This window comes from Sus scrofa, chromosome 1 (genome assembly GCF_000003025.6).
Source record: "Sus scrofa isolate TJ Tabasco breed Duroc chromosome 1, Sscrofa11.1, whole genome shotgun sequence".
In the NCBI taxonomy this organism is placed as follows: Eukaryota; Metazoa; Chordata; class Mammalia; order Artiodactyla; family Suidae; genus Sus; species Sus scrofa.
The window spans coordinates 236259773-236285998 of NC_010443.5; the positions used below are offsets into that span (position 1 = coordinate 236259773).

Sequence of the window (26226 nt, forward strand, 5' to 3'; positions counted from 1 at the left end):
CAATGAGGACACAGGCTCTATCCCTGGCCTTGCTCAGTGGGTTAAGGATCCAGCCTTGCTGTGAGCTGTAGCGTAGGTTGCAGACATGGCTCAGATCCCGTGTTGCTGTGGCTCTGGCATAGGTGAGCCACTATAGCTCTGATTTGACCCCTAGCCTGGGAACCTCAATATGCCGCTAGTGAGGCCCTAAAATGACAAAAAAAAAAAAAAAAAAAAAAAAAAAAAAAGTGATGCCCTTCTCCTCCCTCTACCCTGCTTGCAAAGATAGACATCTACTACACACCACTGCATGTGGCCACCTGCAATAGGGCCAAGCTGAGAGATGAAAAAACTTTAAAATTTGCTGTTTAAAAAATAATTTCAGGAGTTCCCGTCATGGCGCAGTGGTTAACAAATCCGACTAGGATCCATGAGGTTGCGGGTTTGATCCCTGCCCTTGCTCAGTGGGTTAAGGATCCGGCATTACCGTAAGCTGTGGTGTAGGTCGCAGATGCGGCTCGGATCCCGTGTTGCTGTGGCTCTGGCGTAGGCTGGCAGCTACAGCTCCGTTTGGACTCCTAGCCTGGGAACCTCCATATGCCGCAGGAGCGGCCCAAGAAACGGCAAAAAGACAAAAAAGAAAAGAAAAAAAAATTTCATTAGTCCAGACATCCTAATTATTCAAATGAAACTTCAAGTAACAAGTACTGATTGCTACCTAAAAATGACCAGAAAATTCATGAAGTATAGTCTCATGCAGTGGGTTAAAATAGTTGAAAACAAAATGGTTTTATGGTTATACATGCCCCACAAATCCCATTTTTTCGAAGTTCCAATTATACACAAACACACACACTCCTTTTCATCACATTCACCCATCTACAAAACAGATATTTATTGAGTGGCTACCATGATCTGGGCACTGTTCTGGATGCTGCAATTATAGTAAAAGACAACAAAAAAAGGTTTCTGCTATCATAGAGTTCACATTTCTAGTAGAAGAGACAATAACAACATAAATAAGATCATTCAGGTAGTAAGTGCTGTGAAGATATTATAGTACCTTCCATAACAGTGAGAGACTGTGAGGGGAGGGGAGTAGCTAATTTGTATTTGGTGGTCAGAAAAGGACTTTCTGAGGAAGTAACATATGAAATGAGATTTAAATGACCACAAGGATCTAGCTCTGCAACCATCTAATGGAAAGACATTCCAGACAGTAAGTAGTGTAAAGTCCCTAAGACAGGAGCAAGCTTTGTATGTAAGAAACAGAAGCCTAATGTGATCAGGACATGGTGAGCAAAGGGAAGGATAGTTAGATTGGTAGGATGAGAAGCAGTGGAGGGCTTTAAGCCCAGTTTGAAAAGATTGTTCAGGCTATGCTATGGACAATAGGAGTGCAAACGTGACATCATGGAAACTACTGAGGAGGCAGTTACAGTTGTCCAGGTATGGCATGGTTGTGGCTTAGACTAGGGTAGAAGCAGTGAAGAAATAAGTGGATGAATAGAGGACATATTTTGAAGATAAAACCAAGGTCTTTGTAGATTGGCCTCAAAAGATGCAGGCACTGGTTTACCAAATAAGTCTACTGATTTACTCAGTGATCCTAAATCCATAGATGACTGACTCTTCCTTCACAGCTCCTGATGATGGAGTGGGTCGAGGTGGCCATGTTTGTGCCAGTTGACTCCACTACTCCTAACCACAACTGGCCAAGAGTGGATGTATAACCCCAATATGTCTTCTCTCTCTGGAAATTAGAATTCTGAGAACCTATGTCAGTGATGAGAACAGTTGCTAAAAGGGTATATAGTTTCAGGAAGGGGGGGCCTCCATTTTAAAGTGTCCATGACTTGCTGTAAGTATAAAGATATGTGGGCCAAGGTATGTAGTCTATAGAAGGAAGAATAAAGCAGCTGTCCAGGAGTTTTCCTGTGGCACAGTGGGTTAGGGATCTGGCATTGTCATTGCAGCTGCTCAGGTCACTGCTGCATTGTGGGTTCAATCCCTGGCCCAGGAAATTCTGAGTTCTGAGGGTACAGCCAAAAACCAAACCAAACCAAACCAAACCCTCAAGCTTGAAGTTCTCTTGTGGTGCATCGAGTTAAGGATCCTTCATTTTCACTACAGCCACTTGGGTTGCTGCTGCAGCACAAGTTGGATCCCTGGCCTAGAAATTTACATATGCCACGTAGGAAGCCAAAAACAAAGAAACAAACAAACAAGATAAACAGAAGCCCACCCCACGAGGGGCTTTCTGAAATTAGGTTCAGTGATGAAATCTTTTTACTGTTTTACTTGAGCTAGATGGAATAGCTGCCAATAGCAAAAACACAGAGGTAGTTCCAACTTACGTAGGCCAGGTTTACACTTGTTCCTCATCTACAGCTTTTTGGGAACAGGGAGAGGTCACAGGATCATTTGGCTCACTCTGCCTCTTTTTTTTTAAGAATTTGTGGAGAAAATAACCTATTTGCCATTGCCAGAAACAGAGAAACAAGGGAGCATTGTCCTAGCCCCAACATTTCCCTGCAATTCTAGCCCCAAATCTTCGAAGATATGTACAAAGAGTTTTGGAGAAGATTCAGCATTTGGAGCATCCTGGGAGTCATCCTAGACTTTTTGATCTACTTTCCCCTCATCTCCCAATGACACATTAAGCTAATCACTAAGTCTATAAATTCTGTACCCTATATCTCTCTTGAATCTGTCTCCTCTTATTTAAACCCTCAGCCACTGCTCTAATTCAGACCTTCTCGTTTCTCCTCATAATTACCACAATCTCCTAAATGGTCTCTTTACCTTCCTCTAATTAAATATCCACACTCTTACTAGAGTGAGATTTCTAAAGTTCAGTTCTGTTCTGATACTGATGATAATGCAAAATATTTCTGTCCATAACAATGCAAATGATTTTCCTCTCCCCAATGATGCAAATTAATTTTGTCTGGTAGAGAATTTACATTTCGAAAAGTCAAATGTTTATTTGAACCAGTCTTTGGGTCTTACTGGTTCCCTCAGTTAGAGAGTTTAATTTAGACTTATTTTATAGTTGTACAAGACTCATGATTTTACCTTTTTGAAAATTATCCCTTAACATAAATAACAGGAAATAACCTACACTTGCTAAAGCTAAAAATGAGACTATATGAATGGATAGAAGGATATGTCATCAACCCAGGGCAAGAATCAAGCGAGGCCTCAATAAGAAGTAGAACCAGCTGCTGGAAGGTCCCAAGAACCTAGAGAGTAGTTTATATCTAGACTTGACTCCTCTCTATGCAACAGATTGATGTTTCTCAGCAAATTGGTTTCTCTGCTACTCAGGCCATTTGGCAAGTAAAAGATAGTCACTTACTGGTCTCAAATGTCCATTATAAGTCTAACCATGAATAGTGTGTAGTTCTCTCTCCCACAGTTCCAAATTCTCAGGGGAGGGATTCCAGTTAGCCTAGTTTAGGTTAAGTCCCCACCCTGGACCATCTGACTATACAAACATGCAGTTCTTTATTGATCTTCCTTGCTAGTCCTAGCCCTCTCCACTTTGTCCCCCAAATTTTATTTCTAAAATTCATATTTGATTTATCACTCTTTCCTCCACCTGCAGTGTCTCTCCACTGCTTACCAGATGAGTCCCAACTCTTTAGTATGTCCTGGAAGGCTCTTCCTCATCACACCCCTGACCATCACTGCTGTGCTATCTCCATTGTGTCCAACATCTCAATCATGTCGGTTATATTGCCCCTTTGTTCTTTTAAACATACTGATTCCTGCACACCCTTTACCTCCCACTCCTTTTTCAAAGCTCAGCTCACATTACTTTTGCGAAGCCTGAGAATGCATTATACAGTATGACATATTACCTGTTTCCTTGACTGTGACCCAATAAGCCTGTGAGTGCGTAGAGCACAGGGCCTTAGTCTCTAACTCTTTCACAGAACCCTACAGGGGTCCTAATAACTGTTTGTTTAATGACCACCAGAGCCCACCCTTCTCTAGATAGAAGACAACAGAATCCTCAGTGTCCCACATACACCCTGCCTAGGAGCAGGAAGTGCATGAGTTCTGCTAAAGGAAAAATTACTGGAGTTCTCATTATGGCTCAGCAGGTTAAGAATCCGACTAGTATACTTGAGGATGCAGCTTTGATCCCTGGCCTCATTCAGTGGGTTAAAGGATCTGGTGTTGCCACAAGCTTCAGTGTAGGTCACAGATGCAGCTTGGATCTGGCATACTGTGGCTGTGATGTAGGCTGGCAGCTGTAGCTTCAATTCTACCTCTAACCTGGGAACTTCCATGTGCTACGGGTGCAGCCCTAAAAACACCAAAAAAAAAAAAAAAAAAAAGGAGTTCCTGTCATGGCCCAGCAGTTAACAAACTCGACTAGTATCCATAAGGACATGGGTTCAATCCCTGGCCTTGCTCAGTGGGTAGGATCCGGCGTGGCCATGAGCTGTGGTGTAAGTCACAGATGCGGCTTGGATCCTGCGTTGCTGTGGCTGTGGTGTAGGTCAGCAGCTGTAGCTCCCATTTGACCCCTAGCCTGGAAACCTCATATGCCATGGGTGTGGCCCTAAAAAGACAAAAAAAAAAAAAAAAAAGAAAAAAGAAAGAAAAACTTTTTTTTTTTTTTGTCTTTTGTCTTTTTGTTGTTGTTGTTGTTGTTGTTATTGTTGCTATTTCTTGGGCCGCTCCTGCGGCATATGGAGGTTCCCAGGCTAGGGGTTGAATCGGAGCTGTAGCCACCGGCCTACGCCAGAGCCACAGCAATGTGGGATCTGAGCCGCATCTGCAACCTACACCACAGCTCACAGCAATGCTGGATCCTTAACCCACTGAGCAAGGCCAGGGATTGGACCCACAACCTCATGGTTTCTAGTCGGATTCGTTAACCACTGACCAGGAACTTCCCCCCCAAAAAAATTATTCATGACACTTGTTAAAGAGTAGTAAGGCATACTTTAAGTAGCGGGGTGGAACCATGGAGTAGGTAGAGACCACTGCAGCAGAGTGTTGCAGTGGTGGACAGATTGAGCTCAACTCCGACCCCAACAAAGACAATGGTAATTTATCAGCCCAGAAACAGAGTAGTGGTAGAGGTCAGTGGGTGGAAAAGTACAGCCTTCGTCAATTTGGGCTGCTATAATAAAACACTTCAAACTGAGTAGTTTATAGACAAATTTCTCACAGTTCTGGAGACTGGGTTGCTAAGTGCCCTCTTGTCACAGACTTCTCACCTGGAGGATTGGGCTAGGGAGCTCTATGAGATCTATAAAACCACTAATCCTAATCCCGTGTGCTCCTCATGACCTAATCACTTACCGAAGGCCCCACTTAATCTTTGCAGGTTAGGATTTTAACATATAAATTTTGGAGGGATATGATCATAGCAGTTACCAATAAGAAACATCAGGAATAAGGGGGATTCTTAGTAGACCAACTCAAAAGAATTTTTGCTGGAGGCAGACCAAGGTGCTAAAATATCAAAGGTGGTCAGATACCAAGGGTGTTCGATTTTTCAACAAACTGATTTACAGGGATCCTTGCTCAAAACTGAATTGTACAGGGACACAGAGAGAAGCCCAAAGATGAGCCTAACCCCCGGGGGCAGACTTAGCCTGACTAAATTTTTGGCTGAAGGAGTCTTTGTCCATTCTAGATTTTACCAGGTTTTTCTTTACCCTGGCTATACAATGGGATACTTGAAAAAATATCAAAGCCTGGGAGTTCTCCTGCAACAGAGAGGGTTAAGGATCCAGTATTGTCACAGCAGCAGTTCCGGTCACTGCTGTAGCTTAGATTCATTCCCTGGCCCAAGAACTTCCATAAGCCCCAATCACAGAAATAAATAAATAAATAAACAAACAAATAAACCAAAGCCTGCCGCACCACCCAACCCCTACTCCACCCCACAGGTGATTCTAGTTCACTCGGTCCCGGCTGAGATCAGGCTTTAGTTTTCTTTTTCTGGTTTTCCCAAGAGGTTCCACCCGGGTGTCAGGCAGAGAATCGAGGCCTTAGCCAAAGGTGGGGGCACAAATGCACCTCCCTTCCACAGGGTGTTAAAGCTGCGCGAAGGTTCTCTGGGTTCCAGCACAAGGCAGTGCTCTTAACCCGGCACCACCCGAAGGGGCGGGGCGCCAGCCGCAGAGGGCGGGTCCACAGCCAAAGCCTCGCCGCTTCCCTCGCGGGAAAGCACTGCGCGTGACTCGTTGCGCCTATTGCAGCGGGAGCAGGGGCGGTGGGTGAGCCCTCGCGGGCCCAGCGGACCGAACCACGGGTCGTCCGGAGGGGCGGCATGAGGGAGACTCGGGTTGGACCATCAGCGCCACAGCTGCAGGGGGTAGCGGGCGTTACCAAGCTGTCTAGAGAGGCGGGGGACGTCTGCTTGTCCCGGCTGCAACGCGACCCCTGGAGTGCTCGAGACTACGTCGCCGCCTTCGCCGTGGGAGCACAGTGAGGCGAGAAATCAGGTAGGACGCTGAGGCGAGAAACCTGGGGGCGGGCGGAGTCCCGGAGACCCACTGCCTTCCCGTTGCAAACGATCCTTTAGGAGAAAGGCCCACCTATCCAGCCCTTAGCGCCCCCGCCCGGACGCTCAGCCTTTCCCCCTGGTTCCCTCAGGCCCACCCTCCCTCGCATCTTCTCCGACCCCCTCGAGCAAGCTCCATCTTCAGCCTGCCCTGACACTTCAGCTCCGCCGTACACTGAACCCTCAGACACCCAGGACCAACCATCCTTTCAGGCGTCTCCCCAGCTCCAAGCCAACCGTCTCTCAAACTGCCCTTCGGAGACACCCCCTCAGTTGACTCGTGCCCAGTAGTCATCGTTGTACTGCATCTCCTGTGACCGCCCTGCGGTAGCGCGGTAGCCCAGCACCCAGCCCGGGTCCTTTGCACCCTCCGCCCTTTTGGCCCCTGGTTGCCAAGCTGGTATCTGCATCCAGTTTTACCTTGAGAAAACCTTTGGCCTGGCAGTTTTGCCAGCCCCCTGCCACCACTCTTAACCTGCTGCAAAGGGCGCTGTCATCCCGTTGCCCAGGGCTGGCTTGGGCTTGCCAAGCTGGCCCTGAGGACATCAGGGGACAGCTCTGAAGGCAAGAACCATTCACTGTTCATTTTTATCTACAACGCCCAGCACAGTGCCTGGCACATGGTAGCATTCAGTAAATGTATGATGGGTGGGTGAATGAGCCCAATGCAGAGACTGTGAGGCAGAGTGCTTTAGAGGGGAAAATATCACTACCTACTTGACGGGGGGCGGGGGGGGGGCAATCTGGAGGGCTACTTGCACTCATTGGGAGCATAGAACTGAATATATGCAGTTTTCAATTCATGCGTCTGATTTCTTTTATATAGGAGCCTCTACATATCAGCGGTTTTCCCTTTATGTTCTGTTTACCAAAGTCATGACCCGGGAATTTTTACTGGTCAGTGCCTTTAGAGGCTGCCCAGATAATCTTGAGAGAGCTTTGCCGGGATGATCCCTACCCGATCCTCTGCTCCAGAGACTGGCTGCTCCCTTTAGGGAAGAATTGTGGAGGCTAACTACAGCCTTTAAATCCGACTTGGTGTAACTGGTCTGCTGGTGCTTCGGGACAGGTTGGAGGAATGAAGGATCTCAGTTATTTTACCCTTTAGTTCTTGAGTACATCTCTTCCCCACCCCCACTGGAATAGAAATCCCAGGCTGGCCTAGTGTGAGAAATATTCAAAGATTCCTAAATACTGCTACGGTATGATCAGGCCATATATGGGCCATTTATATCTCAGTAGACCGGAATGGGGCAGGGATTACCACTTTGTGGACATATCTGTAGTAAATAAGAACATAGGCCTTTTAAAGATGTTTTTCTCTAAGAACAGAGAGCCTGAAACCTGTTTTGTTGATTTCTAGGAGGATGATCTGAAAAGATTCAGTTTGCTGAAGCTAAGACAGGGTTCTGAGACCTCAGTTTTCGCCCAGGTTCCACGGGGAAGTAGATGATATTGCTGAGTATTGAAACAATGGCTGGAAAGCTGTGGGAATTTATAAGCTAAGAAATAGTTTGCCTGACTACTAGTAGCATTATTGTACCTGGGGCTCAGAGTGTAGGTAAAAGCAATGGCTGGAGTTTCTTAAGAGGCTCCACGGAAATTAAGCAGTGGTATGGTTTAGAGGAGGGGAGATACCACCAGATCTCTGGTGTTCTGCTACTTGTGTCCCTCATATGTATGGCTATAAGGCAGTCATCCTCGCTGTTTCTGCTCTGAGGAAAGTCAAAATCTGGTTTCCTCTGATTTTTATGCTGTGTTTAAGGTCCCTTTTTGAGGCCAGGCCTGCCTAACTAGAACCTGGGTATGTTCTCAACCATTTCTAGCTTTAATATATCCTTTACTTTTTCTTTTTCCTATTCTCTGACTTATCATTATAACTTTATAAAGTAAATCTTGGATCAGGAATTTCAGATTTTTCTGAAAGCAGAAAGGGGCTCCTGAGCTGGGTTAAGCGTGGACATCGTGCCTGTAGACCAGTTTTTGAGTTTAGTTTTTGGTTAACCAGTAAGTTTATAATGGGCTTTTCTACTTTTCCCTGTCTAGAGTCCCTGTTGAAATCTCAATAATCCCAAAAAACTCTGGATTATTTTATGTAATTTATCTTCATTTCCAGTACTTCAGACTGTTGCCAGATAAAATACAGGATGCCAAGTTAAATTTGAATTTAAGATAAACAACAGAGTATCCTGTATTTTTATTTGCTAAATCTGGTAACCCTAGTTCACGGGAAGGCTTGTGTGTTCTATTTTTCCTCTCTACAAATTTAGGACAATAACTCACCCTTTTCTTCTGTTACACACAGTGACTGAGCAGCCTATTAAAAGTCACTTGACTGAGATGGCTCACTCACTGCATGTTAGGGTAAGGGCAGATTCTGTAGTGATCATCCACTTGATCAGTGTTGAGGTTACCCAGAAAACACCCACTCATACATTGACATATGATGTTGTAGTTCCTGTCAAATGAATCTGTCATGCAAAATGAGCATGTTATTTTGAGTGGCCAGATGTAAACATTACTCTGAGAGGGACTTCAAGGGATGAGGGTGGGGTGTGGGTGCATTTTAAAGAAAAATTATAGCTTACATCAGAACCTCTTGTACCACATTTATTCTTTTATTAAAAAGTTCTGGTAAAACATATATAACATAAAATCTATCATTTTAACCATTCTTAAGTATACAGTTCATTGTCATTAAGTACATTCATATTGTTGTCCAGCCATCACTACCACCTCTCTCCAGAACTTTTTCATTTTCTCAAACTAAAACTGCATACTCATTAAATAACTCATTTCCTTTTCTCCCAGCCCCTGACAACCACCATTCTACTTTCTTTCTCCATGAATTTGACTACTCTAGGTACTTCATATAAGTCAAATCTTACAATATTTCTCTCTTTGTGACTAGTACATCCTTCAGGGTACATCCATGTGGTCACTTGTATCTGAATTTCCTTCCCTTTTTAAGGCTGAATAATATTCATTGTATGTATATTCCACATTCTTTTTATCCATTCATCCATCGATGGACACTTGAGTTGCTTCAACCTTTTGGCTATTGAGAATAAAGCTGCTATGGAAAATGGTGTACAAATATGATCCCTGTTTTCAATTCCTTTGCCTATATACCCAGAAATGGAACTGCTGAATCATATAATTCTACGTTTAATTTTTTGAGGAACTGCCATACCATTTTTCACAGTGGCTGTACCATTTTACATTCCTACCAGCAATGTAAAGCATTCCAGTTTTTCCATAGATTTGCCAACGCTTATTTTCTGTTTTGTTTTTAAATTTATAGTCATCTTAATGGGTGTGAAGCGGTATCTCATTGTGGTTTTAATTTCTATTTCTCTAATGATTAGTGATGTTTAGTATTTTTTCATGTGCTTGCTGACCGTTTTTATGTCTTCTATAAAGAAATGTCTATTGAAATCCTTTCCCCATTTTTTTTTCATCTTTTTTGATCACACCCACAGCATGTGGAAGTTCCTGAGCCAGGGATTGAGCCCATGCCACAGCAGTGACCTTGGCTACTGCAGTGACAACACTGGATCCTTAACCCTCTGTGCCACAAGGGAACTCCCTTTGCCCATTTTTTAATTAGGTTATATGTCTTTCTATTGTTGAATTGTAAGAGTTCTTTCTATATTCAGGATAGAAGTCCCTTATCAGATATTATGATTTAAAACTATATTCTCTCATTCATGGGTTACTTTTTCACTCTGTTGATAGTATCCTTTGATACACAAAAGTTATATTTATTTATTTATTTATTGTCTTTTTGTCCTTTTTAGGGCCGCACCTATGGCATATGGAGGTTCCCAGGCTAGGGGTCTAATCAGAGCTATTGGTGCCAGCCTATACCAGTGCTACAGCAGCTCAGGATCCGAGCCTCATCTGTGACCTACGCCACAGCTCACAGCAACGTCAGATCCTTAACCCACTGAGTGAGGCCAGGGATCAAACCTGCAACCTCATGGTTCCTAGTCGGATTCATTTCCACTGCACCGTGACGGGAATTTTCATGAGGTCCACCCAGTTTACCAATTTTTTCATTGTTGCCAGTGCTTTTAGTGTCATAGCCAGGAAATCATTGCTGAATTCAGTGTCAGAATCCTACAACCTTGTTCTGCTTTTTCAATATATTTTTTTTCTTTTTTGGCCATCTATGGAATATGGAGTTCCTGAGCCAGGGATCAGATTCAAGCCACAGTTGTGGCCTATGCTGCAGGTGTGACAGTGTCAAATCCTTTAACCCGCTGTGTTAGGCTGGGGATCGAACCTGCATCCTGGTGATGCAGAGATGGCATCAATCCATTTGCACCACAGCAGGAACTCAAGATTTTTTTGACTATTCAGGATCCCTTGTGATTTCATGCAAATTTTAGGGTGGTTTTTCTATTTCTGCATAAAAATGTGGATCCCATTTGGTAGTTAACATCTTTTTTTTTTTTCCTTTTTTTTCTTTTTACAGCCATGCCTGCGACATATGGAAGTTCCTGGACTGGGGGTCAAATTGGAGCCATAGCTGCAGGCCTGTGCCACAACCATAGCAGCGCTAGATGCAAGCTGCATCTGCAGCCTACACTGCAGCTCATAGCAACACCAGATCCTTAACCCACATCTGAGCAAGGCCACAGATCAAACCTGCATCCTCATAGACACTATGTCAGGTTCTTAATCCACTGAGCTACGACAGGAACTCCCCAACATCTTTTTATTATTGTGGAAAGAATGCTTAACATGAGCTTTACCCTTTTAACAAATTTTTAGGCCATTGAACAACTCCTCACTCCCCTCTCCCCCAGTCAATCATCATTCTATTCTTTGATTCATGAATTTAACTATTTTAGATTCCTCATATAAGTGGAATCAGGCAATATCTGTCATTCTGTGATTAGCCTGTTTCACTTAGTATAATGTCCATCTATGTTGTCACATATTGCAGATATTAATATCTTGATAATGTTGAGTCTTACCATCCATGAACACAGGCTATCTTTCCATTTATTTGTATCTTCTTTCATTTCTTCCAATAACATTGTATAGTTTTCAGTGTATAAGCCTTTACCTTCTTGGTTAAGTTTATTCCTAAATATTTTTTTTCATGTTATTGTAAATGGAATTATTTTCTTACTTTATTTTTCAGATGGTTATTGTCTAGAAAGACAACTGATTTTTTTTTTTTTTTTTTTTTTTTTTGGCCGCATCTGCGGCATATGGAAATTCCTGGGCCAGGGATTGAACCCATGCCACAGCAGTGACCCAGCCTGCTGCAGTGACAATGCCAGATCCTTAACCCACAGCACACAAGAAAGCTCCCACAACTGATTTTTATAGTTGATTTTGTATCCCGCAACTTTGCCCCATTCATTTATTAATTCTAAATGTTGGTGGAGGGCAGATCTTTAAGGTTTTCTACATATAAAATCATATCTGCCAACAGAGATGCAGATGCCTTTTATTTCTTTTTCTTACCTGACTGCTCTGTATAAGACTTTCATTACTATGTTCCATAAAAATGGCAAAAGCGAACCATATTTACTCTTAATACACAGTCTTAGAGGTTTGATGATTGCTTTGGTTTGATGGTTAAGGATGAAAGTCCTTAATAGGCACTGAGAACAGAACTGTATTTTAGCTTAGTATATTAGTGTTAACAGTGAGTCGTTAAGAAGAGGTTAAGTTATAGCCTGTATACTGTGTATAAATCAAAAGTGTATAAGTAAAAGTACATTTTGGAAAAGTTTTACCAAAATACCTAAAATTTTTTTAAAAATTCATTTTAGTACTTGAAGAAGAAAACATCTGTTCTCTGGAACTCTTGTTTAATAAGAGAGTCGTTTATCTTCTCCAGGAAGATGAGATAGTGAGCTCTGAAATAACTGCTATGTTTTTGGCTTCTTGTGTGAGGTCCTGTGGTCAGGACAACAAATTGATAACCAGATGGAGAGGGAAAAAAAGAATCTAGCCAGCCAACTTCTGGCTAGATTTAGGTATTTTAGGATCCAAACTTTATACTTAAGTTTATCTTAGGATCCTAAAATCCATATTTAACTTGTTTATCTGTTTTATACTTTTGTACATCCTTTCTTTTCTTGTGTAATTATTTTAAGAAAGAAAATACAGCCTTATCTTTAGTGTACTTAGGGATAAATGAAAAATTACTTTTTATCCATGTTCAGGTAAAGAAAAAAAAAATAAAGGAAATCAGAGTATTCCTAAAGTCAGTATAGGTAGGATTCAGTGACCCCAAGGAAAAGCAAAAACTCAAGATGGGAGCGTTGGGGACCTACTGCTGATCCCATTCATCCTGGAGTTGTTTTTCTTCCAAAATGTTGTTTTCTTATTTGAAGGATGTTGTGTTCTGTTTATTTAAAGATACTACCAAACTTTGTTATCCAGACCAACCTATTCTCTGAAGGCTCTATCTAGATAGCTAGAGTTTTTCTATAAGGCTAATTATTTCCTTTTAAATACCCCCAAATCATAGTGATTTAAATATTTGTCTCACTTATGTATTATCATATAACAGTCACCCCAGAACTTAGTGGCTTATAGCAGTGGTTGATTATGTCTCAGAGTTTTGTGGCAACAAAAAGCTTTCCCTAGGAGTTCCTGTCGTGGCACAGTGGTTAACGAATCCAACTAGGAACCATGAGGTTGTGGGTTCGATCCCTGGCCTTGCTCAGTGGGTTAAGGATCCAGCATTGCCATGAGCTGTGGTGTGGGTCACAGACGCGGCTCGGATCCCGAGTTGCTGTGGCTCTGGCGTTGGCTGGTGGCTACAGCTCCGATTCAACCCCTAGCCTGGGAACCTCCATATGCTGCAGGAGTGGCCCTAGAAATGGCAAAAAGACAAAAAGACAAAAAAAAAAAAGCTTTTCCTCTAAGATCATGAATAAGAGAAGGTAGGCTGTTCTTAGCCAACCTTGTATTGCAAGTTCTAGCCAGAGCAAAGAGACAAGAAAAAGAAATAAAATATACTCCCATTGGAAAGGAAGTAGAACTATTTGCAGATGACATGATCTTGTATAGAAAATGATAAGGTAGACACAAAAAACTATTATAACTAATAAAGTAGTTTCAACTGTAGGAAATGAGGTCAATGGATAAAAGAGTTTGTTTTAGGAGTGATAAAATATTGTGAAATTAGACTGGTGATAGTTGCACAACTGTGAATACACTAAAAAACACTGAACTGGACACTTTAAAAAACTAAAATTTTTCTGTATGTGAATTATATGTCAATAGAGTTTTTTTTTTAATGACTATGGTTATAACTTCACCTGTATATAAGGATAAAAGGCTTATTTGGAGCCCTTTGTGATTGTCAAGCTTAGGCCAAAGGTTTTCCTATCCTTTTCCTCCTAACTTATGAAAGACTGTTTTCTGTTATATTTTCCTAGTGCCCAGCACAATGCCAGACAAATAGTATAAGTTCACTTTAACTTTTTTGTAGAATATATGAATGAATATATATGAATGAATTTTGGCGGTTGAACTGACTTTAAGCCTGGTTCAGCAAATCTGCTACATTCCTGAGGTGTTTTGTTTTGTTTTGTTTTGCAATAGCAAAACCAAAGGTCCATGAATTTAGTGACATTTGCGGAAATTATAGACTGGCCTGATGAATTTCATTTTAGCCCTATAGAACAACTTTTAAAGATGACAGAGTGGTCAGTTATGACGAGTAAGTAGACTAGGTAAGAAAGCCTTACAAAAAGGAGATCTATGAGTGAGTTGAACTTGAACATGAGTAGAAGTTTTTAAAATTAAAATAAATATACAGGAGTTCCTGTCGTGGATTAGAGGTCAACGAACCCAACTAGGAACCACGAGGTTGTGAATTTGATCCCCGGCCTCTGCTCAGTGGGTTAAGGATCCAGCATTGCTGTGAGCTATGGTGTAGGTCGAAGACGAGGCTAGGATCCAGCATTACTATGGCTGTGGTATAGGCCAGTGGCTACAGCTTCAATTCGACCCCTAGCCTAGGAACCTCCGTATGCCGTGGGTGTGGCCCCAAAAAGCCAATAAACAAATAAATTAAAAAATTTTTTTAAATAAAACAACAATAATAAAAAGAAATTTGTTACCTATAATTCCTATCTGCCTATCCTTTCTGTTCACATGCATATATAATTTTGCAGAAATATAATTGTTAGCATTAAAATTACTTCATATCTTTTATTTATAAATTTTATTTTTTAATCTACTTTTATTTGGTTTTGTTTATTTGTTTGGGGGTTTGGATTTTTTTTTTTTTTTTTTTTGTCTTTTTAGCACCACACCCGTGGCACATGGAAGTTCCCAGGCTAGAGTTTGTATCAGAGCTGCAGCTGCTGACCTTCACCACCATGTCCTCATGGATCGTAGTTGACCTGGGATCAAACCCATGTCCTCATGGATACTACAGCTGAGCCACAGTGGAAACTCCTGTATCTGTTTTCTTTTAATTAACTTTATTTTATAAGCATTTGTCCATGTTGCTATTCAGGCTTTATGGTTGATGGCTTAACATATTGTATTCACTTGTTGAAATACCCTCACTAGTAGTCCTTAACTTCATTAAAGCTTCGTTGATATTACAATCGTTCTTTTAAAAATATACTTACCTGGAGTTCCTGTTGTGGCTCAGTGGTTAATGAATCCGACTAGGAAACATGAGGTTGCGGGTTCTGTCCCTGGCCTTGCTCAGTGGGTTAAGGATCCAGCGTTGCTGTGAGCTGTGGTGTGGGTCACAGATGCTGTGGCTGTGGTGTAGGCTGGCAGCTACAGGTCCGATTAGACCCTAGCCTGGGAACCTCCACATGCTTCGGGGAACGGCCCTAGAAAAGGCAAAAAGACCAAAAAAAAAAGAAAAAAATATATATATAGTTACCTTGTAATGAGCCTAATTCTGAAAAAACATAACCTCTCACTTTTTGTCTGTACTTAAGAAGCTAGAGAAAATTGTACAGTCCAGTAGATGTAGTGTCACTTTAAATTCATCGTCATCAAACTTCTGTTGGTCAGCAACCTTAGTCTATTCCTCTAACAAGGTTAGTCCTCCACCCTTATTTTTTTGGCTGCGCCCAAGACATGTGGAAGTTTCTGGGCCAGGGATCAAACCTGTGCCATAGCAGTTTCAATGCCAGATCCTTAACCAGCTGAGCCTCCAGGGAACTCCATCCACTCTTTTTATTTATTTATTTATTTTAATTCTCAGCCTGGGTTTTCTTGTTTTTTTAACTTTTTTTTTAATGGTTTTTATATTATGTGTCTTTTTTTTTTTTAATTGAGATCAGCCTTGGGGTTTTCATTTTTCTTTTTTTAATCCCAAAGTTTCACAAATGATGTAAAGATATTTTAAAAATCTCAAAAAGATTGAAAATAAATTAATTGTAATTCACCTTAAATATAGATATACATGCCACAAAACGCTTTGGCACAGAGAGAGCAATTGCAAGCCCCAGAATCTTCCTGAACAGCTCCAGTGACAGGAACGATGAGTCATTTTGGTTTTGTTATTTTTCTTTTTTTTTCTTTTTGGCCACACCCGAGGCATGAAAAAGTTCTCAGGCCAGGGATCGAGCCTGTGCCACAACAGGGACCCGAGCTGCAGCGGTGACACTGTTGGATCCTTAACCTGCTGAGCCACAAAGGGACTCCATGAAACTGCTTGTCGTTTTTTTTTATTACTCAATGAATTTATTACATTTATACTTGTACAATGATCCCATCCACTCTTTTTTTTTTTTTTTTTTTTTTGTCTTTTGTCTTTTGTTGTTGTTGTTGCTATTTCTTGGGCCGCTCCCGCGGCATATGGAGATTCCCAGGCTAGGGGTTGAATCGGAGCTGTAGCCACCGGCCTACACCAGAGCCACAGCAACGCGGGATCCGAGCTGCGTCTGCAACCTACACCACAGCTCACGGCAACGCCGGATCGTTAACCCACTGAACAAGGGCAGGGACCGAACCCGCAACCTCATGGTTCCTAGTCGGATTCGTTAACCACTGCGCCACGACGGGAACTCCCCATCCACTCTTTATAGCAAATATTTTATACCTTCACTACCCTACTCAACCTCTGACCCTTCCTTTTCTCTTCATATAGTCTGTTGATGACCTTGACTCATATAGCTCAAAGAAAAAGGAAGCCATCAAACATGAACGTTCTTACTTCCTACCACCAATCTGCAAATGTGTCTGTAGGCATCCTTTCTTCACTAGTTGCAGAGGAGGAAGTATCCCACCTCCTAACAGAAGCTAATCTCTTCCTGGTGCACTGGATTGCACATCCTCTATTGTTTAGGTGTTCTGATGTTTTCTGGGGGGTGCACCCATAGCAAGTGGAAGTTTCTGGGCCAGGGATTGAACCCATGCCATAGCAGTGACCCAAGCCACTACAGTAACATCACTGGATCCTTAACCTGCTGTGCCCCAGGAGAATTCCTGTTTTGAGGGTTTTTTTCTTTTTACAACAGAGAGTATCATACCTAAGTGATATACTTTGTAAGCTACCCCAAATAAATGTACATTCTAAGTAAAAACACTTATTGCTATACAAATAGAACTTCAAGACAATTCCCTCATGCCACCCCACTTCCCCACACCCCTTTGGATCTGTTTGCTGATCCTAAGTTCAACCTATATAGAAATTTTTGAGCCACTACTGCTTCTCAGGGGTGTTGCTTCCTCATTTAATTCCTCTCTTTTCTATACCTTCAACATCGGTGAGAGGAAGTTATTAAAAAAAAAAAAAAGGAAGAAAGAATACAAGTGCATTTCCCAGAACTGAAGAACATGAGTCGCCAAATTGAAAGGGCCCACTGAATGTTCAGCAAAACCAGTAGAAATAGCCTACATCAGGGTATCTCATGAAAATTTAGAACATTAGGAAGATAGAGAAATTTTTTAACTCTCTCTTTTTTAAAGTTTACATGGAGTTCCCCGGTGGCACAGTAGGTTAAGGCTTTGTCATTGCTGTGGTTTGGGTTGCAGCTGTGTCATGGGTTTGATCCCTGGCCCTGGAACTTGTGCATGCTGTGGGAGCAGCCAAAAATAATAATACAAATTTTTAAAGGAGTTCTCATTGTGGATCAGTGGGTTAAGAACACAACATAGTGTCTGTGAGGGTGCAGTATGATCCCTGGCCTCGCTCAGTGGGTTAAGGATCTGGTGTTGCCGTTGCTGTGAGCTGCAGTGTAGGTTGAAGACTCGGCTCTGATCTGGCATTGGCTGTGGCTTAGGTGCAGCCCTAAAATGACAAAAGACCAAAAAAAAACAAGTCAAGAAATAGGAGTTTCCATCATGGCTTAGCAGAAACGAATTTGACTAGCATCCATGAGGATGCAGGTTTGATCCCTGGCCTGGCTCAGTGGGTTAAGGATCTGGCATTGCCGTGAGGTGTGGTGTAGATCACCGATGTGGCTCAGATCTGGTATTGCTGTGGCTGTGGCATAGGTTGGTAGCTGATTCAGCCCCTAGCTTGGGAACCTCCATGTGCTGTGGGTGCAACCCTTAAAAAAGACAAAAATAAAATAAAACAAATAATTAAGTACGCATACAATTTATAACTCCCACATCGTAAATTTTATAGTACAATTTAACTTTGTAACCACGTGCATATATTAATTTGATAAAAACCAATATTAATTTGACAATAAATCCTCTGAAGCTACATCATCTTCTGGGTATTGACTGTGTCATTACTAACAGCCAACTTCATTGACTACCTACCCTTTCTACTCAATTTTCCGTTCACTTTTGCACTCTCTCCTGAGTCATTTCAACCAACCACTCCCCTGAAATGGTCTATGTTAAGATCACCACTGAATTCCCAGTTGCCAAATATGATGGACGCTTTCAATGACACAGTTTTTCTTTCAGTTTTTCTAAGATACCAACCATTTTTCTGCCTAAGGGCCTTTCGCATATGTCATTCCCTCTGCCTGGAATGTTGTTCCCCATTTTTCACCTGTTTAACTTCCTTTTGTATCACCTTTAAAGGCTCAACATAAACATCTGTTGACCAGAGAGGCCTTCTCTGACCTACTAATCAAGTCTTAACCAGGTCCTCCTAATACTCTCTATTTTCATGGTAGTTATCACACTTTGTAATTTTTATTTGTGTGATTGTCTGCCTTCCTTCACTAGATTGTAAACTCCATGAGGGCAAAAGATATCTGTTTTGTTTACCCACTGTATTCCTAGCAATAGTCTTTGTTCCTGGCTGATAGAAATCTTTGCCCAAAGATTGAATTAATAATCCTTGAAAGAGGTGTTAAAGGGGAGCCTGGAATTAGAGCACTGATTGTAGGAATTTGAAGAGAGAGTAGACTAGAAAGGCTTGTCTACAGCAGAAGCTCTGGGACTTGGGTCTCCTGGGGTACATGTCTGGAAATAATTAAACCTTTTAAGGAGAATCTTAGCCTATGAATTTATGTAGAGGACTCACTTCCCCTGTTTTCTGCTGACAGGTGAACAATTCAGAGAGTCAAGTACCTGATTTTGCTGTATTCACTGGGTGGGAAATTCTTGATTCATAGATAACTTGCAAATTCACTCTAATCGTCTTTTCTCTGTGTTCCCTCGGGATGTTTCCTGGGACAGAGCCACTTTACAACTTTCAGGGGGACAAAGAACAGAGAAAGCCATGAGGGTTAAAAGATTTTGAGGTAGTTAGTATACCTGTTGAAAAAAACACTGAGTCTGACAGTGACAAGATACTCTACTGTGAATTGATAAACTGAATGGGAGTACAGTCTCAAAAAGGCAATAGGAAGAATTTAGGTTCAAGCAAAGAAGAAATTCCTGATTCACATTCATTACAGTTGCCTTTTACTGAGCCCTCACTAAATACCAGTCATTGTTCTAGATGTTTTCTATATCTTTTAACTTCCTCCACCACCTTGTAAGAGGAGGTAGTTATCCCCATTGTGTAGGTGAAGAAACTCAACCTGAGGGGAATCAAATAACTTGCCCAGTGCTACAGAATTAGTCCTTAAGAGCAGGGTTACATGCCAGCCTTTTCTTGGCTCTTTATGTTGACCAGAAAGAAACAAAAATGCATGGCCTGAAGCTGGAAAGAGCAAATCAGAATTCAGTTTCTTCATTGTAATGAACAGCAATTTGTTAGCTGAAGTGAGTTCCTATGCCTTAAATAAAAGCATGCTGTAAATAGGGACTGAACTTCTGTAAAATGAATGGTAATAGAAATGGGACATAACAGAAAGTTATTAATAGATTCTAGTGGCTCCTTTAAGGGCCAGAGTTTTCGGTTCAAATAGATAACTTTGATTGCCGATTCAGTATAAACTGGTCCCTGATATAATAAATATGCTAAACTAGCCTCTATGAACAGAGATGGTTTTTATGGATTAGCTTTCTTTACTTTGAATGTAGCACATTCCAAAGGCCTATTTTATAGTTTGCATAGTCATAGTTATTTGTTTAGCCACCCCAGGTGAACTGTAAGCTCCATGAAGTCCAGCCCCAGGTCTGCTTTGTCCACAAAGTGCAGTATCTTACACTTTATACTGGGGCAAGAATGGCATCTCAGGTTCTCAGGACCATGAACAAATTCCTCTGTACAGGAAATGAAGTCTTTTTTATTGCCTTTTTCTTTTCTTTTTTTTTTTTTTTTAAGGGCTGCACCTGCAGCATATGGAGGTTCCCAGGCTAGGGGTCTAATCAGAGCTACAGCTGCTGGCCTCCGCCACAGCCACAGCAATGCCAGATCCGAGCCCCATCTTCGACCTACACCAGAGCTCATGGCAATGCCGGATCCTTAAACCTCTGAGCGAGGCCAGGGATTGAACCTGCAACTTCATGTTTCCTAGTCGGATTCGTTTCCACTGCACCACGACTGGAACTGCAAAGAAAGGAAATCTTCCCAGAACCTTATTGTTCTTCTATGTTGGGCCATTAGATTCCCTAGGTCCTACTTCCTTTGGGTGGAGGCCCAAAATCTTGATGCCATGGGCATTGGGGCTTGTCTTTATTCTGAGATTTTTAACCATAAATGGATTTCTGTCCCCAGGGGAATACAGTGGGGCCACAACTGAGGGGCAGTGGAAGCACAGAGGTCCTTCTTTCTCTGCTGGAACCTCCACTTTGCTACCCAGAGGAGCTCTAATACAGTTAGCCAATCAGGAAATTCCAAACCCTTTTCCTGAAACTCTATAAACAGCTTGAGGAATCTCTCCAGCTAGAATTGGAAAAACTCCCAGCAAGAAGAGCTGAGTCTTATGTAACTTTATGGACTGCCCTTTTAAGGAAAAAACAAACTGTTCCTCAGCAAGTGCTGGACTTTTTGGGCACATCCTGCATTCTTTCCTAGATGTCCAGCAGTCCCATTGGAAGCAGCTAACAGGTTAGAGTTGAAAACTCATAGGGTTCAGCGGGGAGAGATGAAGAAAGACGGAGAGAGGACATCTGTCATTCTGGCTGGAACATGCTATTCTGGTTCTTATCCTGCAGCTCCTGCTGGCAGTAAAGGGAGTGCAGTGTTGAGCTGGAGAGAGAGGAGCTGTACCTGGAGAGACACCCTGCACAGCGGGAAGCCCTTTATCCTCTCAGTACCCCACACCCCAACAAGGAAGACTAGAACTAAGTGTGTATAAATATGTCCACAGCTGTAATAAACCAGATTCTCCTCTGGAAAAAGAAATTTTTCCATTTTAGTTTGGTGAAGTTGAAGTTCCTCCTTATTTCAATTCAGCTGAATGTTTTAAGTTGTGTCCCAGGCTCTAGGCTCAGTTTAATGACTGCAGAAGTGAATAAGACTGTCTCTATCCTTAACATGCAACCAAGGGGGAAAGAGAAAATGTATAGAAACAGTTATAATACACTTCCTTGGTTTATAGTCCTGTGTAGTTTAATTCTCTTATTCTTAATTCTCATAAAGGTAACCATCAGGTTTATGTCCACCTGTAAACTTAGGGGCTTGCTAATTCATGATAAAAATACAAGAAAATCTCCCCTTTTCAGGTGGGACCGGTTATTTTGCTAGATTATTCATGAAAGGGGCAGGCACAAGTCTCAAGACTATTCTTATATTAATTAGTTGGGGTTTTTTGGTTTCTTTTTGGCTGCACCTGTGGCATGTGGAAATTCCTAGGCCAGGGATCGAACCCGTGCCACAGCAGCAAGCCAAGCCATTACAGTGACAACACTGGATCCTTAACCCACTGCACCATAAGGGAATTTCCACTTAGTTGTTTTTATTTCCATAATTTTCTCAATCTAATATAAAGCGTTTTATTTATTTCTTTATGGCCGCACTTGCGGCATGTGGGCCAGGGATAGAACCTGCGCTGCAGCTGTGGCAATGCTAGATCCTTAACCTGCTGCACTGCACAGGAACTTCCTACTGTAAAGTATATTATAACTTTGAATGTAACTTGAATCTTTCAAAGTAACTGATAGCTTTTTCAGTGAATATGATTTGCCCTCAAGGATGCCTGTAGCTTTTGCTTCTTCCCTGAAGTAAAGTATTAGGCAAACATCTAGTACAGTGGGTAGCTTAGTAGATAATTAAATAATAACTATTGTTGTTATAAGTATTAGTCTTTTGCTATAAGTCATTCATTTCCTTCTAGTCTGTGGTGTGTGGTGAGGTGTAACTCCAATGATTTCTGACCCTTTGCACATTGTTCTTGGGTTGCTTCTGTAGTAGTTTGATCCCTGTTTACAAAGCCTTTAACTATTAGTGATAGAGCCTAGAGTCACAGCCCTAAATCTTTGCTCAAAATGAGTTCACCCCTACCCTAACGCCTTTCATCCATGTCTACTGTGTCCAAACTCATCTGAGTGTTGATAGTTTCCTTTCTGTCCGTGGCCATACCACATATAGAAGTAGGAGGGATGGAGAAGAGAGGATTTGGGACCTCAGTCGCAAGTGTTGGTTTGGAACCTGGGAGCAGGAAAAAAAAAGCCTGGTAGTGGCATGGGATAGTGTTATTAAGCATAAATAGAAAGATAAAGGCTGTTTATGGCACAGTCTGCACTCCAGAATGATAATGCAATAAAGCTAAATTCCACAGATGTTTTTGAAGTGCTTTATATGAAAGGAATTAGCCAGTCTGTCAGCTCCAATACAAATAACCTCAGAATTCTTCCTCCACATTCCTCCATGGCTCCTTAGAGAGGAGCTGCCTCTGAAATATGTGTATCAGCCCTGTGAGAAGTGAAAAGAATATCACTAGGCAGGCCCAGCAGAGTCAGAATTTTGAGATGTAGACTTTGAATTGAGAGACCTTCAAGGTAAAGTAGAGATCAGGACATTATGGCCCATGCTGACTTTATATGGCCCACAAGCTGAGAATGGTTTTTACATTTTTAGAGAGTTGTTTAACAGGGAAAAAAATCAAAACACAAGGAATATGTGGCAGAACTTTATGGCCCACAAAGCCTAAATATTTACTCTCTGGCCATTTACAGACATAGTGTGCTGAAAGGAGGGTTTACTGAAAGCTCATCAGATGCTGCAGGATGTGGGAACATGTGTTTTAAACCCCAGGGTAGGCACTTGCAGAAAAAGAGGTGTCAGCATCAACGAAGAATAGATTATTTCTCCTTTCCAAGAGCTCTGGAAACCTGGCAAACTAACCAATTGCTGGGCTAGAAAAAGTGAAGCCTTGTGTTGGGTTTCGAATACAGTATTGCCTTTGTTCTGAGCAGTGGAGTACATCCTTTCATTAACGTTGCTTTAGTGGGCCTTTATGTTAATTCCAGTTTGAAATACTACTGCTTAATGCTGATTCAGTGGGATACAAGCCTCAGATTAATGTCCTGGGCCCAGGTGTAAGGGAGAATTAGGGTTGTAGATGGAGCAAGTCGGTGAGTAGAGGTGTTTCTTTTTGCTTGCATTTTTCTGCTTTCTCTATTACACATTAGTGGAAATTAATACCTTTTATCTAGGTAAGCAGATTCTTGACTGTTGCAACTATTCCTCAAACCAGTAATGGGAGTATAGGCCTGAAAGAAAGGAAGTGTACCTCCAAGCACAGACCAGGTTCACTTCCCAACATGCCACTATGACCTAGAAGGAAGAATTCATAGGCCAGAGCACTCTACCTATATGCATGAATGACAGTTATATTTCTAAAGTATTTTGGTCCAAAGAATTCATAGCATTTACATTTCTTGCTACTTATTTTTCTAATTTTTCAGATATTTTTTTCTTGCCACAACACCAGAGGTGGATACAGTTAGTCCCCTTTCTGAATGGAAAGCCTAGAATTTTGAGAGAACAGGTACCCTGCCCCCACATGACCCAGCAAGTTAGAGAAAAAGCCAAGAATGAAAGCAGTGTTCCTATCCTTGGGCATCCTGCCACTATCTTTCGCTTCCAGATGGAGCTAAGATCAAACTCCATATCTCTAGTCATCAAATCGGGTTGTTTCTGAGGCTGCATTGTTGTTATGATGACCAGGTAGATAAGCCTTGAATGACAGGGGGGGGAATGTACTGAATTGAGTGGTTCACCACCCTGCCTTCCTGCTCCTTAAGATGTTGATATGTTGTGTCTCTGACGATGGTTATGAGTCAGCCTTAGGCAGGAAGATGATGGAATCACTGTTATTGTGAGCTTGGCTGCTTGGCTGCTTTCTTTGCACTTCAGCATTCCTACCTGGTGTGTGGTACATTTTTGTCATTCCACAGCAGTCTGCATGACCCCTCAGTAGGCCAGTCTACATCTATTTACATCAGCTCTCCAGCTGCTAGCCTCCTCATGTCCCTGTCTGCCTGATGGGACAGGATGAAATCTGTGTTAGGAGCTGCCTTTTAGGACATGAGTATGATATCCAGAGTACTAGACACTGTGGTCAAAGTGTAAGGTCCCTGGGACCCCAACCTCATGGCCCTGGGGGAGAAAGAGGCCTTCAGGAAAGATTTTTCTGGGCACTGACTACTGGCTAGGTGAGAGCTTGTTTTTTGCTGTTTCTATACTATTGGGTCATTACTAGGAAAGAAGCTCTGGCCAAATAAATTTTTAAGGTATTTGGTATACCTACTAAAAATTCTGTGCAAATCAAATAAGGATCAGCCTAACCAGCCTTTCTTTTCAAATATCCCATAAAACCCTCTCAGATGGATTATTTTCTTTTTCTCACAAGGTCAGCACTCACAGCACTAATTTGGGACTTGTCATTGACAAGGCTGAGCTTCTGCTTAGTTGAGTAACAGTCTTTCTTTGATTTTTTTTTCAGATCATTTCAGTGCAGCCAATTTGTGTGTGTGTGTGTGTGTGTGTGTGTGTGTGTGCGCGCGCGCGCGCGCGCGCACGCCTTCCAAATGATGTATTAGGTTTCTTGTCCAGGCCTACCTGAGTTATGAGAATGTTGTGAACAACACCTCTCAATTGAGGTCCACCTGGTACCAGAGATTTGGGACCAGACAGCTGGACATACGACAGCTCTGTTTGTTTCTTTTCCCCTTCCCTGTCCCTGTTAATACTGAACTGTTTTCAACAAAGCTTATTTCCTCCAGAATCCAGCTTAGCATCCTGGAGAAGCCTAAGGCTACTCCTATAGCAGGAAGCTGCCCTAGATTTGGGCAGTAACCAGTAGAACTTGATGCTGACGCCAGAGTGTAAAAATAAACACCTCCTACAGTGCTGTCTTAATCCATTGGCATCAGAGTTACTATTATTAACCCATAGGCCTCACAGGCAGCTGTGATGGGCAGACGACAGCCTGGACAAACCTATCCTGCCAGCTTGGGATCAGACCGTTTCTTTCTTACATCTACTGGAATCTGATCTGGGGCCCTGAAGAAGCACCATCACTCTGGGAGCATGCCCCACAACAGGTAATACTAGAGATGGATTAGTATCTTTGGTTTGAGAGCATCTTAGCCTCCCAGGGCCAACCTGCCAGTACAGAGTATTATGGGCACAGGATTAGTGATTCGGTCCTAGTGCAGAGGAGGGGAAAAAGGAACATGACTCTTTCTAGTACCTTTGGCCCTTTCAAGAGGTTTTGCCTGCCAGTTCCCTGGACCTGGAGCCTATAGATTTTCTGGGAAATTGGGAAAGGGCTCCATTGGTCATCTGACAAAGATGTAATAATAGTGACCATGACTGAGCACTTACCTTGTACCAGACACTTACTTACAATATCTTATTTAATTCTCCATCAAACCTTTTGAGGGAAAATATCATGACAGTTTTACAAATGAGGAAGCTGAAGTTTAGTGAAGTTGAGTAACTTCCTAAAGTCTACAGCCAGCAAGTAGCCTGGTCAGATGTGAATCCAGATCGTCAGCACCAAAATTCTATACTCTGAATCATTATGGAACCTAGGATCCTAAATATTCAGCGCCCAGGCAAGACTCCAGCTATCTGCTTTGATAAAGTTTTTGTTTAAGTTGGAGTTCCCTTCTTGGCTCAGCAGAAATGAATCCGACTAAGAACCATGAGGTTTTGGGTTTGATCCCTGGCCTTGCTCATTGGGTTAAGGATCTGGTGTTGCCATGAGCTGTGGTGTAGGTTGTAGACATGGCTCGGATCTGGTGTTCCTGTGACTGTGGCATAGGCCAGCAGCTGTACCTCCGATTAGACTCCTAGCCTGGGAACCTCCATTTGCCACAGGTACAGCCCTAAAAAGACAAAAAAGAAAATTGTTTAAGTAAATATCAGTTTACTCTCACTTTAGTTTGTTTTTTTGTTTGTTTGTTTGTTTTGGTTTTTTTTTTTTTTTGCTTTTTAGGGCCGAACC

General features: G+C 42.1%; 1 protein-coding gene across 3 annotated transcripts in view; it reads left to right on the forward strand.

Moving 5' to 3' along the window:
• The window catches only part of RUSC2 (RUN and SH3 domain containing 2), a 57044-nt gene continuing 36960 nt past the window's right edge, over positions 6143-26226 (forward strand). Inside the window, exons 1-2 of one of the 3 annotated variants that reach the window (XM_005660219.3) lie at positions 6150-6455; positions 25170-25318. The gene's annotated coding sequence lies outside the window, so the exon portion shown is untranslated. Of the gene's footprint in view, positions 6456-25169; positions 25319-26226 lie in introns of all 3 variants that reach the window. The other 2 variants (XM_001927812.5, XM_021065615.1) reach the window with 2 other exon arrangements.